The sequence below is a fragment of the Mustela putorius genome, unplaced genomic scaffold (assembly GCF_011764305.1).
Source record: "Mustela putorius furo isolate JIRA1106 unplaced genomic scaffold, ASM1176430v1.1 tig00000831_pilon_pilon_pilon, whole genome shotgun sequence".
Classification (NCBI taxonomy): Eukaryota; Metazoa; Chordata; class Mammalia; order Carnivora; family Mustelidae; genus Mustela; species Mustela putorius.
This window is the reverse complement of record NW_025421490.1, coordinates 4,178,407-4,198,798: the sequence shown is the minus strand read 5'-3', so window position 1 is coordinate 4,198,798 and position 20,392 is coordinate 4,178,407.

Sequence of the window (20,392 nt, the reverse complement as noted above, 5' to 3'; positions counted from 1 at the left end):
GGATGGAACTAGAGCGTATCATGCTTAGCGAAATAAGTCAAGCAGAGAAAGACAACTATCATATGATCTCCCTGATATGAGGAAGTGGTGATACAACATGGAGGCTTAAGTGGGTAGAAGAAGAATAAATGAAACAAGATGGGATTGGGAGGGAGACAAACCATAAGTGACTCTTAATCTCACAAAACAAACTGAGGGTTGCCGGGGGGAGGGGGTTTGGGAGAAGGGGGTGGGATTATAGACATTGGGGAGGGTATGTGATTTGGTGAGTGCTGTGAAGTGTGTAAACCTGTTGATTCACAGACCTGTACCCCTGGGGATAAAAATATATGTTTATCAAAAATAAAAAATTAAAAAAAAAAAAAAAAGAAAAAAAAAAAAGAAGGAACTAGGCCATGAGTAAACATTCCCTGCTTGATACCCAATGGCAGTAGTTTCTAGCATTTTTAACTCTGGATCAAGTCAGAACATGAGGACTGGGACCTTCACACTTATGGCTAATTACATAATGTGGAACATCTGGAAGGCATTAAAAAGAGATGTTGTAGTACAGAAACACAGGAGCAGTTATAGTCTTATTTTCTAGGAATCTGCCACAAAATTTGGGTCCAAGTATCTTCAGAGAGTTGAGCTTTTATTTGGAGTTGGGTTGATTCCTCTCTCATTAGCAATGTCTTACAAAGTAAAAATGGTATTATCGAGTAAGGTGACATAGTTTGAACTATCATTGGATGGAGAACTAGAAACCATTTTGGAAGCTTTGGAAAGAGACCACAGTAACAACTAACAAGGGTGCTAGCAAATAAAGTCGGTTGAGGAAAGATGGCCATGAGATTTACAGATTGCAGAGCAGCTGAGATCAGTGTGGCTGAGCAGAGACACTGGGTGATGGTGTGGGACATTTGACCTGATCTGGAAAACTGTGAGAGTCTCTCCTTGCTGATCTTTGGTCTTGAGCACTCTGAGAGCAGAGATCTGTTTCTGATGCTAGATCTTGGGTTGGGGGTGGGGGTTGGACACACACATGGGTCCTGGAGCTCCTCTTACTTAGTACATGCTATCCTCACTGTATAATTCTGGACCAGGACATAAAACAGGAAACTTAAGTTCATATTATTAAGTTCTCAAAGGTAGTTGAGTGACATCAGATTTCGGGTGTTGTAAGATACTTTTTCTTTTTGTCCACTACCTAAAACAATGACTAAGACATCTATCTATGAACAAAAGTGCCTTGTAGGTGTTATAGTCTTTAGGATCATATGCCAAGGGAGTCTCATTAACCTATGCATCTGGTAATAGGCAGATAAGCTTTGGTGCTTGCTCTGGAATAAGCAGAGCTAGCAACATACTCTAACCCCCTTTGCCATGGTTAGTAAAAAACCTGAAGAATGCTGACCTAGGCAGATACCACAGACAAGAAAGAATTTGCAGAAGTCTATCCTTTCCTATTGGAGATCCAGAATGTCATTGGAGCAAAAAAAAAAAAAAAGTATATATATAATATAAAATATATTTGTATAATATTTATATTTATAATTTATATAAAATATATTTATATAATATATATATCTTTATAATCTAGACATATATACTTACATTCATAATCTATACAAATACATATTTATAATCTAGATGTACATATATATACACATACACACACACACATCTGTGTGTGTGTGTGTATTTTTAGTTTGGTCATTGTGGAGATGGTAAGAGGAATTTTTCTAGCACTGCCAGTTCTCCCAAGGCAACACTGCATGGAGATGAACTACCCAAATAGTGCAGACCTCTCCCACAGTGGAAAATTAGAGCAGTGAGTGAGTTGTGTGGGACATGGTTGAACAAACTTATTTTTCTCCAACAGCCCCCAGAGTACTGATATTCTCCTGATGGGAATATCAAAGAGCATTAAATGGGTACATTTCTTTCTGACTATAGCAATGGCATCAGAAGGAAGTGCAGTTATGAGCCTTTGGGAGTACCTCAACAAGAGACTTCCCCATAAGGTCCACAGACACCCCAAATGCTCTGAGTTCTAAGCCTATACTTCTCCTCACTATGTAGCCAGCTCCTTGTGTGCACTTCCTAGTAATGTGATGGGAGCAAACCTAGTAAGTGGAGATGGGAAGAGGAATTTTTCCAAGAAGTGGAAGATAAAATAAGTAAACTAGAATACAGGAATTTTGAAATAACCACATCAAAGTGGAACAAAGGAAAAAGAATGAGAAAGAGCAGAAAACGCCTATGTGATCTATGGGCTCCATCAAATGAACAAATTTTAGGATAATTGGGATTCCAGAAATAGAAGGACAAGAGGGGAAGAAATTTGTTAAAAAAGAAATAATAGCTGAGAACTTGCCAAAACTGGAGAAGGACTTGGACATCCTAGTTCACAAAGCTAACAGATCCCTCTTATCTAAATGTAAAAAAGATTTTTTCCAAGACACATTATCATGACACTGAAAAATTAATATAGAGAGAGGATCTTAAAAGCAACCAAGGGAAAAAAGACTAACCTATAAAGAAGTCCCATTAGGCTGTCACCATATTTCTCAGCAGAAGCCCTACAGATCAGGAAAGAGTAGACTGGCATACCCAGTAAGTTGGAAAAAAACTGCCAATCAAGAATACTCTTTTGGCACAGTTATCCCTGAGGTATGAAAGAGAAATAAAGACTTCCCAGACAAGCAAAAGACCAGGGAATTCATCACCACTAGATCTTCCTTGCAAGAAATCTCGAAAGGAATTATTTAACCTGAAATTAAAAGATCTTAATCAGCTGCATGAAGACATAAGCAAGCACACAACATATTGATAAAGGCAGAGATACAGTCAGACTCAGAAAACTAATTTTGTAATATGATGGTTAATCTTATTTTTTAATAATCTAATTTTGTCATAAGATGGTTAATCACTTAATTATACTATAAAGGTTAAAGAAGAGTATTAAAACAATTATATTTACTATAATAATAATATAATAATTATATTTATTATACATAACATGAAAAGAGATAAATCATGACATAAAAAATATAAAATGGAGAAAGAAGGGGTACAGTTTTCATAGGTAATCAAAGTTAAGTTGCTATCAGATTGAACTATTTTATCTATGAGATGTATTACATACCCCCATAGTAACCACAAAGCAAAAACCTAGAGTAGGTTCATAAAAGAAAAGGAAAAGGAAACCTCTTATCTCCTCTCCACATTCAAAAATCATTAAGGACAGTAAATAAATAAAGACTGAAGAAAGCTCAGGGAAAGCTCTGGACTACACAGAACAAGCAAAATCCCATTACAGCTCTAAAATCAAGGATGGAAGCATGGAAAACACAGGAAGCACTTTTTCTGTGTCTTTCCACTCCATGGTCATGTGTCACCCTGGGCAGGGGTGGAGTGGGGAAAGAAGATCCCATTCGAGAAAGTATACCACACAGAGAAAAGGAGAGCCAAAGCAAGCTCCACCACTGTAGAAATTTGCAACCTTTGCTATGGAGGTTACCCACAGTGTTCCCCTAACACTCACCCCAGTGACAGAGTGGCCTGAAATGCCCCTCTATATCTGCTTCTGGAGGCTAGAACTATTGCTGAAGTGAGACTTACCCTTAGTGGCTACATTTGCTACTGTGCCCTCCATTCAGGGGTTGGGTGCCACACATAGCATCTCACCATATATAAGATCAGAGATGCTGCTGCTCTTTGCTCACCTCTGTTCCCATGTCAGGGCTTTGTCCCACCATTATTGGGACAGCATCTTTTGCCCTAAGGTCCACATCCAGGATCTCAAGTCATGCTTTGGCTGCCATTTTGGTTGCTGCTGCTATCCCGAGTCCCACCACTGGGTTTTAAGTCATAGCTCTGAACTGTCATTGCCAACGGCACTGCAACTACCCTAAAGCCCATCCCACATTGGTACTTTGAGGTTAAAGCCATCATTACTAAGACTGAGATGTTACTACCCTGAAGTCCACTCTTCCTTCCAGACAGATGCTCTGAATCATTATTCCCAGGGGTAGTACTACTGCCCTGAGCCCCACTCTGGATGCATGTCATGGTTCAGCTAGTCACTAGGTTCAAGTCAACTCCTAGGGTCCAAAATCACAGCATTGAATATTTCCAGGCCCACACAGGCACTATTCTGAGCCAAGAACTTCAGGTCCTTCATGTGGGTATGAGACTACCTTTGGAATCATGCTGCGATCTTGTGACTTCCCTCTAGGGCCAGAATTGAGACTTTGACACAACATCCCCAGTCTGTGCTACTAATGCACCCTGTCCATCGTCCCAAGATACCACTCCATCTTGCCATTCCAGGGCCTGTGCCACTGCCACATTACCCCCTCTACCCACCAGCCAGAGTTACAGTGGTGAGCCCCTGAGACCTAGTACTATGGGATATCTACACACTCTCACACCCTAGACACCAGTGTCACTGCTCAGCAAGTGGCCTGTGCTCTAGGTCTCAGGTGCTGTGGTAGTTCCATGTATACCTGATCCTAGGATCCTTGTCACAATACTGTCATGAGTGCTCTGAGTGCCAAAAAACCAGAGCAGGTGCCAAGAAGGATCCCCATGATTAGAATTTCTGCCCACTAGAAAAAAGAAGAGAAGCATCCAGCAGCTTTCACGTCCAAGATCCCAATAGCTCTACCTGTCACTGCTACTTCAGTTCCTTCTATCGTCAGATACAGAAAATCTCTGCAGTCAGATAAACATCACCTTCTGCTGATGGGGTGGAAAAGAGACTGTATCATTGTGCCTCTTGAGCAACAAAAGATGCTGCATTTCACTAACCTGGTGCCCTTATAGAAACTGCTAGGTGAAAGTCTTTACCCACTGAAGCCATGCTGAAAAGACTAGAAGAGGTCAGTGATCTCTCAGATATGGAGACATCAACACAAAGCAATCAGAAATACAAAAAGACAAGGAAACATGATATCACCAAAGGAATGCAATAAAATTCCAGTAAATAACCCACAAAGAAACAGAGATTTGTGAGTTACCTGAAAAATAATTTGAAATAGTTATTTTGAGGAAGAGTTATAAGATCCAGAAGAACACAAACAAATGAATGGATTCAGGAAAATAATAAATGAGCAAAATGAGAAGTTCAACAAAGAAATAGGAGTCACAAGGTGCTGGGGTGGCTTAGTCACAGTTAAACATTTGACTTTAGCTCAGGTCATGATCTTGGGGTCCTGGGATTGAGCCCCACATCAGGCTCCCTGTTGGGTGGATAGTCTGCTTTTTCCTCTCCTTATGCCCCTCCCCTCACTGTGCACACACTGTCTCTAGTAAATAAAATCTTTTTTAAAAAGGAAAAAAAAGAGAAACGTCATAAGAGACAAATTCTGGAAGTAAGAAATAGGTAAAACAAAATAATTCAACAGATAGTTTCAGCAACATGTTCATCTGGGCAGGAGAAAGAATCCATGAGCTTGAACACACACCTATTGATATCCTCTAGTTGGAAGAGAATAAAGAAATTAGAATGAAAAAGAGTAAAGAGGAGCTCTAAGACTGTAAGACACAAATCAAAGAAGGAATAATTCCATTATGACTGTGCTGGAAGTAGAAGAGAGAGGAAAAGTGAGAGAAACCTAATTAAAGAAATAATGGTTGAAAACTCCCCAAATCTTAAGAGTGCTATGGCCATCCAAGTATAGGAAGTGGAAATATCCTCATATTTAACCCAAAGAGATCTTCAGTTGAGATACAATCTAATCAATTTCTCAAAAATCAAAAACAAGGATAGAATTTTGAAATAAGCAAGAGAAAATAGAATCATTTAGACAAATAAATTCTAATAAGGTTATAAGCACATTTCTCAGCAGAAACTTTGCGGGTCAGGAAATAATAGTAAGATATATTAAAAATGCTCAAAGAAAAAAGCCAACCTAGGATACCTTGCTCAGCAAACTCTCATTCAGAAATGACAGAAAGATAAAGACTTTCCCAGACAAAAAAAAACTTGAAGGAATTTATCACCACACTACACCTACACTATAAGGCATGTTTAAGTGAGTTCTTCAAGCTAAAACAAAAGAATAGTAATTAATAATATGAAAACATCTGAAAGTATAAAATTCACTGGAAAAATAAACTTATAGTCAAATTAAAAATAGTCTAATACAGCAATGGTGGTGTGTAAGTCACTTACAAGAAAAACAGATTGAGACAAAACTACTGAAAATAACTATAATAGCTATAATATTATTATTATTAATTTATGGATACACAAAATAAAAAGACGTAAATTGAGACATCAGCAGAAATCATGAGGGCTGGTTGGAAAGTAAATGGATATAAATCACTTATACAATTGAAGTTGTATTCAGGTTAAAATAGACAACTGTTAGATGTACTAAGAAATCCTTATGATAACCACAAAGCAAAAGCCTGTAACACATTTAAAAATGATAAGGTAAGAAGGACCACAGCATACCACTACAAGAAACGATCAACTCACAAAGAAAGACAGCAGGAGAGAAAAAATAAACTAAACACAAAACAATCAGAAAATAATAAAATGGTGATAGTGATTTCTTATCTGTCAGCAATGATGTTAAATGTTAATGCTTACATTTTGCTATTAAAAGACACAGTAGCTAAGAGATGAAAAAACAAAACTCTGCTTCCTACAAGAGACTCTCCTAAGTTTTAAGGACACTCACAGACTGAAAATGAAGGGATGTAAAGATACTTCAGGCAAATGGAAACCCAAAGGGGACAGAGGTAGCTTATACTTATATCAGACAAAATAGACTTTCAGTCAGAGTGTACCAAGAGAGAAAGGAAGTCATTATATATGGGTAAAAGAGTAAGTTCATGAGCGAAACATAATGATTCTAAACACGTAAGTGCCCGTACACATAAGTGCCCGTGTTGGACTACCTAATATATTAAATACTTACTAACAGATCTAAAGCAAAAAAGACAGACAGCAATGCAATAATAGTAGGACATTTCAATACATGACTTACATCAATACAAATTATTCAGACCAAAAATCAGTAAGGAATTAATAGACTTGAAAGACATTTTAGACTAAACAGACCTAACAAGTATATGCAAAAATTTCCACCCAGCACCAGCAGTATACATTCTTCTCAAGCATACATGAGCTATTCTTTAGGAAAGTTTTCATGATAAGTCACCAAACATGTCTTAACAAATGTAAGACTGAAATCATACCAAGAATGTTTGCAGATCACAATGCAATGAAACTAGAAATCAGTAGCAGGAGGAAAGTGGGAAATTTCAAAAAAAGCTGGAGATTAAAACACATGCTTCTGTACAACCAGTGAGTCAAAGGAGAAATCAAAAGGGAAATCAAGACATATCTTGAAAAAATGAAAACAGAAGCACAACTTACAAAACACACAGGATGTTGCAGAAGTAACTCCAGAGGAGAGGTTTATAGCTACAGATGCCTACATTAAGGGACAGGAAATATCCCAAACACCCTCACTTTATATCTCAGAAACTGAAAGAATGACAAAAGTTAATTTAAAGTTAGCAGAAGAAAATAAAGAGATATGAATTAAATGACACAGAGCTCAAAAACAGAATAAAATAGATCAAAAACAAGATCTAGATCTTTGAAAAGCAAAATTGAGAATCTTTAGCAAGATTAACTGAGAAAAGAGAATACTCAAAACCAGGTATGAAAGAGGATGCACTATCATTGATACCACAGGAACAGGATTGTAAGATTGAAAAAGAATGATTGCATACCAACAAATGGATAGCCTAGAAGAAATGGGACAAATTCCTAGAAATGTGTTACCTACAAAGACTGACTCAGGAAGAGAATATCTGAACAGACAAATAAGATTGAATCAGTAACTACAACAACAACAACAACAAACCCTCAACACGGAAAACCCCAGGACCATATGGTTTCCCTACTGAATTCTAATGAACACTTAAAGAAGATTTAATACCAGTCATTCTCAACTCTTCCCAAATAATAAGAAGGAACTCTTCCAAACTCATTTTATGAGTTTTCCCTGATGCCAAAATTAGACAAGGACACAGCAAGAATAGAATATTACAGGCCAATATCTCTGATGAATATACCTTCAAAAATCATCAAAGAAATATTAGGAAACCAAATTCAATAGCACATTAAAAAAACATGCCGCATGACCTAGTAGGATTTATTCCTGGGTGTAAGCATGATTCAACATCTGTCAGTTAATGCATGTGATATAACACATTAACAGAATGAGAGATAAAAATCACATGGTCCCTTCAAGTAATATACAAAAAGCATTTGACAAAACATTTTTCATGATAAAAAATTCCACAGTTTGGACATCAAACTCCTTTGAAATAATCAGTTCAAAAATTTCTTAAAAACAACAGCAACAAAATAATATTTATCAACAAACTGGGTAGAGAAGGAATGCTCCTGAGCATGATAAAACCCATATATGATAAGTTCCAAGCAAACATTATACTCAGTGGTGAAAAGTTTAAATCTTTTCCTTTAGAATCAGAAACAAGACAAGATTGCCTACTACCACTATTTCTATCAAACATACTACTGGAAGACCTAACAAGAGTAATTAGGTAAGAAAAAGAAATAAATGCATCCATATCAAAAAGGAAGAAGTAAACTTACCTCTATTTGCAGATGACATGATCTTACAGAGAGAAAATTTTAAAGTCTCCACTTGAACTGATAGAATAAATGACTTTAGTTAACTTGCAGGTTATAAAAATCAGCATACAGAAATCAGTTGCATTTCTTTTTTTAAAAAATTTATTCATTTACTTGAGAGAGAGCAAGAGAAAGAGCATTGTGTGTGTGAGAGAGAAGCACCAACAGGGGGTTGGGTGGGTAGAGGGTCAGGGAGAAGCTTGATCCCAGGACCACAGGATAATAACCTGAGCCAAAGGTAGATGCTTAAACAACTGTGCCACCCAAATGCTCTCCATCGGTTACATTTCTATACAACAATAATGAAGAATCTGGGTGGCACAATTGTTTAAGCAATCTTATTTAAAATAGTATTGAAAGCAATAAAATACTTAGGAATAAATTTAACCAATATGATGAAAAACCCGTACACTGAAAATTATGATACTGATGAAAGAGACTGAAGAAGACACAAAGAAATGGAAAGATACCCCATATTTTGGATCAGAAAATTAACATCATGAAAATATCCATACTACTGAAAGCAATCTACAGATTTAATGCAATCCTTATCAAAATTCCAGTGTCATTTTTCACACACAAAAATAAGCCATCCTAAAATTTATTTATGAAACCACAAAAGAACCCAAATAGCCAATGCAATTCTGAAAAAGAATAGAACTAGAAGGATCGCTGTTCCTGATTTTAAGTTATATTATGAAGCTATAATATCTAAGCGGTAAAGTACTGACATTAAAACAGGAACACGGATCAGTGGAACAGAACAGAGTCCAAACACAAACCCCTTATATATAGTCAGCTAACTTATGACAAGTGTTCCAAGGATACACAATGAGAAAAAGATAATCTTCAGTATATGGTCTTGGGAAAAGAAGACGCTCACATACAAAATAATGAAACTGTGCCTCTATCTTACAAAATTTACTCAAATTGGGTAAAAGTTTTAGATGTAAGACCTGAAACCCTAACACTCCAAGAACAAAGATAGGGGAATTTTTTTTCCTCCAAATTTTGATTTTAAAATTCTACTTAGTTAACATATAGTGTAATACTGGTTTCAGGAGTAGAATTGAGTGATTCATCACTTACATATAACACCCACTGCTCATCACAAGTGCCCTCCTTAACACCTGTCACCCATTCAGCCCATTTTCCACCTACATCCCTCCGTCAACCCTGTTTGTTCTCTATTGTCTCTTATAGTTTGCTTCTGTTGCTCTCCCCCATTCCCACATGTTCATGTTTTATTTCCTAAATTCCACATATGAATGAAATCATATGGTATTTGTCTTCCTCTGACTTATTTCCCTTAGCATAATACACTCTAGCTCTATACACATCATTGCAAAGGGCAAGATTTCTTTTTTTCTGAGGCTGAATAATATTCCATTGTGTGTGTGTGTGTGTGTATACACACACTAACTCTTCTTTTTATCCATTTATCAGTGAATGGACAATTGGACTCTTTCCATAGTTTGGCTATTGTAAATAATGCTGCTATAAATATCAGGGTACGTGAACCCTTTCAGTCTGTATTTTTGTATCCTTTGGGTAAATACCTAGTAGTGTAAGCGCTGGATTGCAGGATAGTTCTATTTTTAACTTTTGAAGAACCTCCATACTGTTTTGCAGAGTAGCTGTACCAGTTTGAATTCCTACTGACATTTCAAGAGTGTTCCCTTTTCCCCAAATCCTCCCCAACATCTGTAGTTTCCATTGTTGTTAATTTTAGCCATTCTGCCAGGTATGAGGTGATATCTCATGATGGTTTTGATTTGTATTTCTCTTATGATGAATGATGTTGAGCATCTTTTCATGTGTCTTTTAGTCATTTGGATGTCTTCTTTAGAGAAATGTCTATTCACGTCTTCACTGAGTTATTTGTTTTTTTGGCGTCGAGTTGGATAAGTTCTTTATAGATTTTAGATACTAAAATCTTTTATAAGATATGTCATTTGCAAAGATCTTCTCCCATTCCATAGGCTGCATTTTAGTTTTATCGATTGCTTCCATTACTGTACAGAAGATTTTTATGTTGATGAAGTCTCAATAGTTCATTTTTGCTTTGGTTTGCCTTGCATATAGTGTTGTTTTTTGGTAAGAAGCTACTATGATTGAGGTCAAAGAGGTTGCTGCCTGTGCTTTCCTCTAGGATTTTGATGGTTTCCTGTCTCACATTTGTTATTTCATCCATTTTGAATTTATTTCTGTGTATAGTGTAACAAAGTGGTCCAGTTTCATTCTTCTGCATGTTGCTGTCCAGTTTCCCCAACACCATTTGTTGAACAGACAGTCTTTTTGCCATTAGATATTCTTTCCCATTTTGTTGAAGATTAGTTGACCATACAGTTGTGGGTCCATTTCTGGATTTTCTTGGAAAAAAATTCTTGAGGTTGGGATAGGCAATTTTTTAAAATAAGTCCCCCCAAAAAGGCAATAACAGGTAAAATAAATAAGTGAGATTATATCAAAATAAAGAGCTTCTTCACAGTAAAGAAAACAAATAAGTCACTAAATTAAAAAGACAACCTATAGAATGGGAGAAATTATTCGTAAATTTTATATTTGTAAATCTTATATTCGTAAATCTAATATCCAAAATTATAAAGAGCTGTACAAGTCAATAGCAGAAAATCAAATAATCTGATTGAAAAATGAGCAGAGGGCCTAAATAGCATTTTTCCACATATAACTTCAGATGGTCAACAGGAACATTAAAAAAGGCTCCACATCACTAATCATCAATGAAATGCAAATCAAAACCACAATGAGATATCACCTCATAACTGTTAGAATGGCTTTTATAAAAAAAGACAACAGATAAAAAAGTGTTGCCAAGGATAAAGGAACTCTTACATACTGTTGGTAAAAGTGTAGATTGGTACAGCTATCATGGAAACAATATGGCGGTTCCTCAGAAAATTACAAATTGAACTACCATATGATCCAGTAATCCCAGTTCTCAGTATAAATCTGAGGACTTGAGGTTTGTAAGAAATATTAGCCAATCATGTTTATTGTAGCATTATTCACAATAGTCTAGATATGGGAAAAAACCCAAATGTCTGTCAGTGAATGGATAAAGAACACACACGCGCGCGCGCGCACACACACACACACACACACACACACACACACACACTTCAACCATGAGAAGGAATGAAAATCTTCTTTTTGTGACAACATGGAAAGACCTTGATGGCAAGATGCTCAGGTAAGTCAGAGAAAGATAAGTACTGTATGGTATCACTTATATGCGAGGTCTAAGAATCTAAACCTGTGAAAACAGAGAAGGGAAAGTACTTTCTCAGGGTAGGTAGTAGGAGAATTGTGGAGATCTTGATTTTGGGTACAAACATTCCACTAATAGATAAATAGATTCAGGAGATCTTGTGCAGTACCAAATTATTAACTTTAAATTTGCTAAGAGACTAGATCTAACTTGTAATCAACACCAAAAAGGATGACAAGGGACGTCTGGGTGGCTCAGTTGGTTAAGCCGCTGCCTTCGGCTCAGGTCATGATCCCAGGGTCCTGGGCTCCTTGCTCAGTGGGGAGCCTGCTTCTCTCTCTGCCTCTGCCTGCCTCTCTGCCTGCTTGTGTTCTCCCACTCTCTCTAATAAAAAAAAAAAAAAGGATGACAATTATATGATATAATAAAGGAGTTATCTAATGCTACTGTAGTAATATTTGAATACATAAATTTATCAAAACAACAGGTTGTAAGCCTCAAACTCACATAATGTATATGTCAATTTTATCTCAATAAGAAAAGGAAAGAACACAGAGCATATCACCATGGAAAATCACCAGGTTACAAAGATAGGCAAAAAGAGAGGAAAAAAGAAATAATGGTAATACCAAACACCAGAACACTTAATAAGATAGCATTATTAAGTTCTTACACACAACTATAAATGTAAATGGATTGACTTCACTAATCAAAAGTCACAGATTGCTGGACAGAAGCAAGAGAAGATTCAAATCTATGCTCACTACAAGAGATTTACTATAGATTTCACGCCACACATAGGCTCATAGTGAAGGGATGGAAAAAAGTATTCAGTGCAAGTGGAAACCGTAAGAAAGCAGAGATAAAGTTTATCAGACAAAACAGACTTTCCACCAAAAATGATAATAAGAGAAAAATCAGATTATTATATAATCTAGGGGTCAAACAATAATATATAATCATTATAAACACTGGCACCCAGTTTCAGAGCACCCAGGTATATTAAGCAAATACAAAAGATCTGAAGGGAGAAACAGATGTGAATGCAACCATAGAAAGGGATTTCAAACCCCACTTTCAGCAATAAATAAGTCAACAGGAAACTGTAGGCACAAATAACAGAAATGCTAGAAAAAGAACCTAACAGACATTCTAGAAAATTCCATTCAACAGCAGGAAATATGTGTACTCAGAATATTCTTTGGGCTTGATCATATGATAGGACACAAACAAGTCTCAGGAAATTTAAGGAGACTGAAATAACAACAAATATCTTTTCCAACCATGGTGGTATGAAAATAGAAATCAACAGCAAGAGGAAAGATGGAAAGCTACAAATAAATGGAAATTAAATATCACAGTCCTGAATAACCAATGGATAACAAGTGTAGAAGGCAAAACACACACACACACACACACACACACACACACACACACGGAAACACAATATGCCAAAACTTATGGGGTGATGCAAAAGCTGTACTGAGAGGGAAAGTCATAGTGCAAGTAATTAAGAGAAGTTCTAAAAAACCCTACCCTATCTTTATATACCAAGAACTAAAAAAAGAGGAATAAAACCAAAGCCAGCAGAAGGAAGGAAATAATAAAGATTAGAGAAGAAATAAACTAAAACCCTATACAAAAGATCAATGAAATCAGGAGCTAGATTTTGAAAAGATCAACAAAATTCATAAACCCTAGCTAGTCTCATCAGAAATGGGGCAGGAGAGAGCTGAAATAAATAAGAAATGAAAGAAGAGAAATAAAATCGGCATCACAGAAATACAAATAATTATAAGAGAATATTATGAAAAATTATATGCCAAAAAATTGGACCACCTAGAGGAAATGGATAAATTTTTAGAAATATATGACCTCTCAAAACTGAATTGGGAAGAATTAAAAGACTTGAATAGACCAATTACTAGCACTGACATTGAATCAGTAATCAAAAATTCCCAGCAAACAAAAATCCAGGACCAGATGGCTTCACATGTGAATTCTACCAAACATCTAAACACGAGTTAATACCCGTTTTTCTCAAAGTATTCCAAAAAATTGGAAAGAAAAGCACCCAAATCCATTTCACAAGGTCAACATTACCCTGATACCAAAACCAGATATACACTACAAAAAAAAAAAGAGAACAAATAGGCTAGTATCTCTGAAGAACACAGACGCAAAAAACCTTTGACAAAATATTAGCAAACCAAATCCAACAGCAGATTAAAAAATTGTTCACCACAACCAAGTGGGATTTAATCCAGGAATGCAAGTGTGCTCCAATATTCAAAAATCAATTAACATAATACATTTCAGTAACAAGAGAAAGAATAAAGACCATATGATAATCTCAAAAAAAGCAGAAAAATCATCTGACAAAGTACAATACCCACTCATGATAAAATTTCAACGAAGTGGTTTTAAGGGGACTATAACTCAACATAAAAAAGGCCATATATGGAAAAACCCACAGCTAACATATTAAATGATAAAAAACTTAGACCTTTCCTTTAAGAAAAGAAACAAGATAAGGATGTTCATTCTCACCTCTTTTATTCAACATAGTACTGGAAATCCTATGCATAGCAATAAGATAACAACAAAAATAAAGGGCATCCAAATTGGTAAGGAAGAAATGAAACTTTCACTACTTGCAGATCATATACTACATATAGAAACCTGGAAAGACTTCACCAAAAAACTAGTACTGACCAATGACTTGAGTAAAGTTGCAGACTACAAAATTAATGTACAGAAATCTGTCGACTTTCTATACATTAATAATAAAGTAGAAAGAAAAATTAAGAAAACAGTTTCTTTTATAATTGCATGAAAATGAATAAAATACTTAGGAAGAAAATTACCCAAGTAGGCAAAAGACCTGTACTCTAATAATTAAAAAAGACTGATGAAAGAAATGAAAGATGACACAAATAGAAAGATATCCCATGTTCATAGATTGGGCAAACAAAAGTTAAAATGTCCATACTACCCAAAGCAATCTACAGATTTAATGTGATTCCTATAAAAATACCAACAGCATGTTTCACAGAACCAGAAAAAAATTCTATAATTTGTATGGAACCCGAAAGACCTGGAATGGCCAAAGCAATCTTGAAAAAGAAAAAGCCGGAGGTATCACAATCTGAGATTTCAAGATATACTCCAAAGCTGTGGTGATCAAAATAGTATGGTACTAGCACAAAAATAGACACATAGATCAATAGAACAAAATAGAGAGCCCAGAAATAAACCCAACATTACATGGTCAATTAAACTACAACAAAGGAGACAAGGACATACACTGAGGAATACAGCCTCTTCAATAAATGGCTCTGGGAAAACTGAACAACTACATGCAAAAGAATTAAACTGCACCATTTTCTCACACCATACACAAAAATGAACTCCAAATTGATTAAAGACCTAAATGTGAAACTTGAAAACATAGAACTTCTAGAAGAAAACATAAGCAGTAGTCTCTTTGACATCAGCCTTGGCAATATTTTCTAGATCTGTCTCCTCAAGGAAGAAAAACAAAAGCAAAATTAAACTATTGGCCTATACCAAAATGATAAGCTTCTGTGCAGTGAAGAAAACCATCAACAAAACAAAGAGACAACCTAATGAATGGGAGGAGATATTTGTAAGTGATTTATCTGATACGGGGTTAGTATCCAAAATATATAAAGAACTTCTACAACTCAACATCAAAAACAGAATCTGATTAAAAATAGGCAGAGGACCTGAAGAGACATTTTTCCAAAGAAGACATACAGATGGCCAAATATAAACCATATGAGGTATCACCTCACACCTATGATTTTAGTCAGATGGCTAAAATCAAAAGCACAAGAAATAACAAATGTTGGTGAGAATGTGGAGAAAAAAGAAGACTTGTGCACTATTTGCAGGAATACAAACTACTGCCGTCACTGTGGGAAACAATATGGAGGTTCCTCAAAAAATTAAAAATAGAATTATCATTTAATCCTATATCCATTACTAGGTATTTAACCAAAGAAAATGAAAATACTCATTTGAAAATATATGTACCCCTATATTTATTGCAGCATTATTTACAATAGCTAAGATATGGAAGCAACCCAACTGTCCACTGATGGATGAATGGATAAAGAAATGGTGTGTTTGTGTGTATGTGTGTGTGCAGGTATATATGGGAGTATATATACATACATATATGTATGTGTATAGATATATACACACCTATACACACAATGGAATATTATTAAACTATTAAAAAGAATGAAATCTTGCCATTTGTAATAACATGGTTGGATCTAGAAGGTGCAATAAATGAAATAGGTCAGAGAAATACAAATACCATACGATCTCACTTATGTGTGGAATTTAAGAATCAAAACAAATGAACAACAACAAAAAACAAGAAACAAAAAACCAAAATCTTAAATATTGAGAACTGGTGGTTACAAGAGGAATGGTGGAGGGATGGGTTGAATAGGTGAATGGGATTAAAAGTATACTTATTGTGACAAGCACTGAGTAATGTATAGTATTGTGAAATATTATACTGTATGTCCGAAACTAATATAATTCTGTATGTTAATTATACTTGAATAAAAAATGAAGTTGTAATATAAATGTACAGTGGAATATTATTCAGCTCGAAAATAGAATGAAATTTTGGCATTTGTGACAACATAGATAAACTTACAAAGGTGTTCAAAAAGAAATGGGTTAGACATAATAAGACAAGTATCATAGGATTTTTTAGCATACAGAATCTAAAAAACAAATAAAATGAACAAACAATACAGAACAACCCAAGAGAAAGAACTTGTGGTTACCAAAAGGGAAGGTGTGGGGGGATGGGCAAAATAGGTGAATGAATTTAATACCTACAATGTTTAAAAATGGAGATTTTAAAATGGAGGGGCATCTGGGTGGTTCAGTAACTTAAGTGTCTGACTCTTGATTTTGGCTCAGGTCATGATCTCAGGATAGTGAGACTGAGCCCTGCTTTGGGCTCTGTGCCCTGCTTCAGATTCTCTCTCCCCCTCTATGTGTGCCCTGTCTCCTTGCTCATGTGTGTTTTCTCTCTCTAAAAAAATAAAGTAAAATAAGATAAAATTTAAAAAAGTCACAGAGATGTAAAATTCACCCACAGGAATATAATCAATATTATTGTAGGAAATTTGTATGCTAAGATATGGTAACAAAATCAATTGTGGTAATCATTTTGTACTGTATATAAATACTGAATCACCATGCTGTACACTTAAAGTTAATATACTATTGTATATCAACTATAATTCAATTAGGAAAAACAGTATGTTACTAGTATAAAAAGAGACGAATGAACAAATGGAATACAATAGCAATCCCAGAAATAAACCCATACACATATTATCAACTAATATTTAACAAAGAAGCCAAAAACACTGAATCAGGAAAGTATGGTTTCTTTAACAGTTGCTGTTTTGAAAACTGAAGAACACATGCAGAAAAATGAAATTTGGCCCCTATTTAACACTGCTTACACAAATTAACATGAATAGAATAAGGCTAAAACATAAGTTCCAATATTGTAAAATTCCTAGAAAAACACACAAGGAAGAAGTTCCTTGACATTAGCTCAGGCAATAATTTTCTGATTATGACATCAAAAGTCCAAACAACAAAAGTAAAAATCAATAAACGGGAGTATGGAAAACTAACAGGCTTATATATGGTGATATCACCAGCATGGCAACATAAGTCATTTGTGACTTCACTTTCATTCATTGAAACAATGAACAACTACTAATGGAAAGACACCACCTAGAACATGTGGATAAGGTTAAAGTACTTTTTGAACCACAGAAACCAAGACAGACTAAATTAGGAGGTTAAGAAGAGTGGCTATATGCTAACCAGGCTGGTGTAGCACCACACTGAGAGGTTGCCTTGAGTTTAGTTTCTACAAAGGGAAAAGAGAAGCCATGGTAGGCTTCCAGTTCCCACAGCATTGTGGTTTTCTCTCCTAAGAGCGCCTATTTCAGCCATGCCCCAAAGGGAGTCTGTAGGCTTGATCACAGAGAATCTTACTGTGATGGAAAAGGGGCAAGAAGCTTGCAACCACTAACACTCAGACCTTGGTTGACCATGCTCCTACCTGCAATGCCAAAGTAGTAATCTCAGCAACCAGCATCTCTGCTCATTTGCAGAGCAAAAATGGTGGCACAGTCTGACCAGAAAATTCAGTGGGGTGCAGGTATACCTGATTCAGGTCCTGAAAGGATGAGATTTTCTTTCCTGGCACCTAGCCTGCCCCAGTCCAGTCAGGGAGCCTGACGCATAGCCTGGCCCATTGCTGAGTGTAGATCCGAGCCTCACCTGACCATAAAGGCTGTCCAGAACTCCAAAAATTGGATGGTTCAGCAACACTCAAGAGAGAATATGGCAAGAAGAGCTGAGCATCTGTACAGTAATGCCAGTGTTGCCATTTGGAAAAGGAAGTTTGAGAGTGGGGCAGCTTGAGTCGAGACCACAAAGAAAGAGTTTTTCCAGGCTTAGAGTGATTCTCCCACTACACTCAGATAGGGGAGTAAATTCAGCCTCTCCCTCTCCCTGCCTTGATATCTCCTACTGAGGAATTTAGCTTCTTGGCCCCTACCAGCCAGAAATCTTGACTGGAAACACCCAGGAGGCTTCTTGGAGCTGGCTGTATCCATTCTACCAGGCAGGAGAACTAATTCAGAATGCCTTTACTGAGCAGAAAGCCTGTCCAAACCACCTGAAAACTGTATATCCCAGGAACACTTGAGCAGACAGTGAGGCAGGCAGAGAAAATTGCTTGCATAACAAAACCAGTGGCAACATTTAGCCAGGCAACTTGGGGAATGGGTCAGCTTGAATCAAGACCATGAAAAAAAGACTTTTTGCAGGCTTGGAGTTAGTTCTCTACCTTATTCTTGCAGGAAAGCTAATTCACAACCCCACCCACTGTTCAGTGTAACTGCTGGTCCCTCCTGCCAAAAAAGTCTGGCCAGATCACCTGAAACTGTATACATCCACAATATTGAGTAGAGAAGATGGCACATAGAGCTGATCATCTACAGAGCAAAGCCAGTGACACTGTTCAGCCAGAGAGCTTGAATGGGTCAGCTGAGTCAAGACCATAAATAAAGTGTCTTTCTGTCCTTGCAGCCAGTTTTCTCATTACTCCTGGCTAGGGAAAATAATTAGTAGCCCCATCCACGCTGAGTAGTCTTCAGCCAGGCTGACCAAAAGACTTAAACAGAGCCCACAGGAAGCTGCATAGTCCATTTAATAGCCCTGCATACAGTGGTCATTGAAAAGAGAGCACAGTCCATGGTCTTCTCTGTCTGTAGAGCAAAACCAGTAGCCTCATTTGGCCATGGAATTTAGTGACAGCTTTGCCTGACTCAGGTCTGCAAACAATGAGTCATGAGGACCTGGGGCCTGTCCTGCTGCCCCACCATGGTAGGGAAACTCACTCATGGCCCCACCTGCTTCTGAGTGTAGTACTTGATCCTGACTATTTAGTAAGACCAATCAGAAAAACAAGGAAATTTAGCCTATCCTAAACTTTTTGTTTGGGCAGGCATCCAACCCAGTAGTCATATTCAACTCTTCCTAGCAAGAGTCATTTCCCCTTACCTCAGAGCTCAGACAATGGCCTCACCCCAAAATAAACCCTGCTAGCAAGCTTACCTGTCCAAAGATACTACCAGCAGACATGTTCAGAAATCCAAGCTATGCTGAACTGATGAACTGTTTCTGGCAAAGTGTAACTGTTAAGTCTGAAAGAGGAAACTGCCTGTTCAAATGTGAGAAACAAATGTAAAAAATCAGTGATTATAAAAAATCTGGTAAACATGACACCACCAAAGAAAACTAATAAAGCTTCTATTACTGACACTAAAGAAATGGAGATCTATGAACTGTCACATACAGAATTCAGAATAATCCTCTTAAAGAAGTTCGGTGAACTACAAGAACACACAGACAATAAATGAAATAGGGAGACATGTATTAAAGGTAAGTTCAACAAAGAAACAGAAACCATAAGAAAAGACCCAAACAGAAATCCTAAGAGCTGAAAAGTACATCAACTTAAGAATTCAATAGAGAGCTCTAAAAGCAGATCACAAAAGACCTCAAATAGCTGAAGCAATACTGAAAAAGAAAAGCAAAGCTGGAGGCATCATGATTTTTGGATTCAAGCTATATTACAAAGCAGTAGTCATCAAGACAAGATGGTACTGGCACAAAAACAGACGCATAGATTAATGGAATAGAATAGAGAAACTAGAAATTGACCCACAACTATATGGTCAACCAATCTTCAACAAAACGGGAAAGAATATCCAATGGAAAAATCCATTGGATTGTTATCCAATGTAAAAAGATGGTCTCTTGAACAAATGGTGTTGGGAAAACTGGATGCAACATGCAGAAGAATGAAAATGGACAACTTTCTTTCTTTTTCTTCTTCTTTT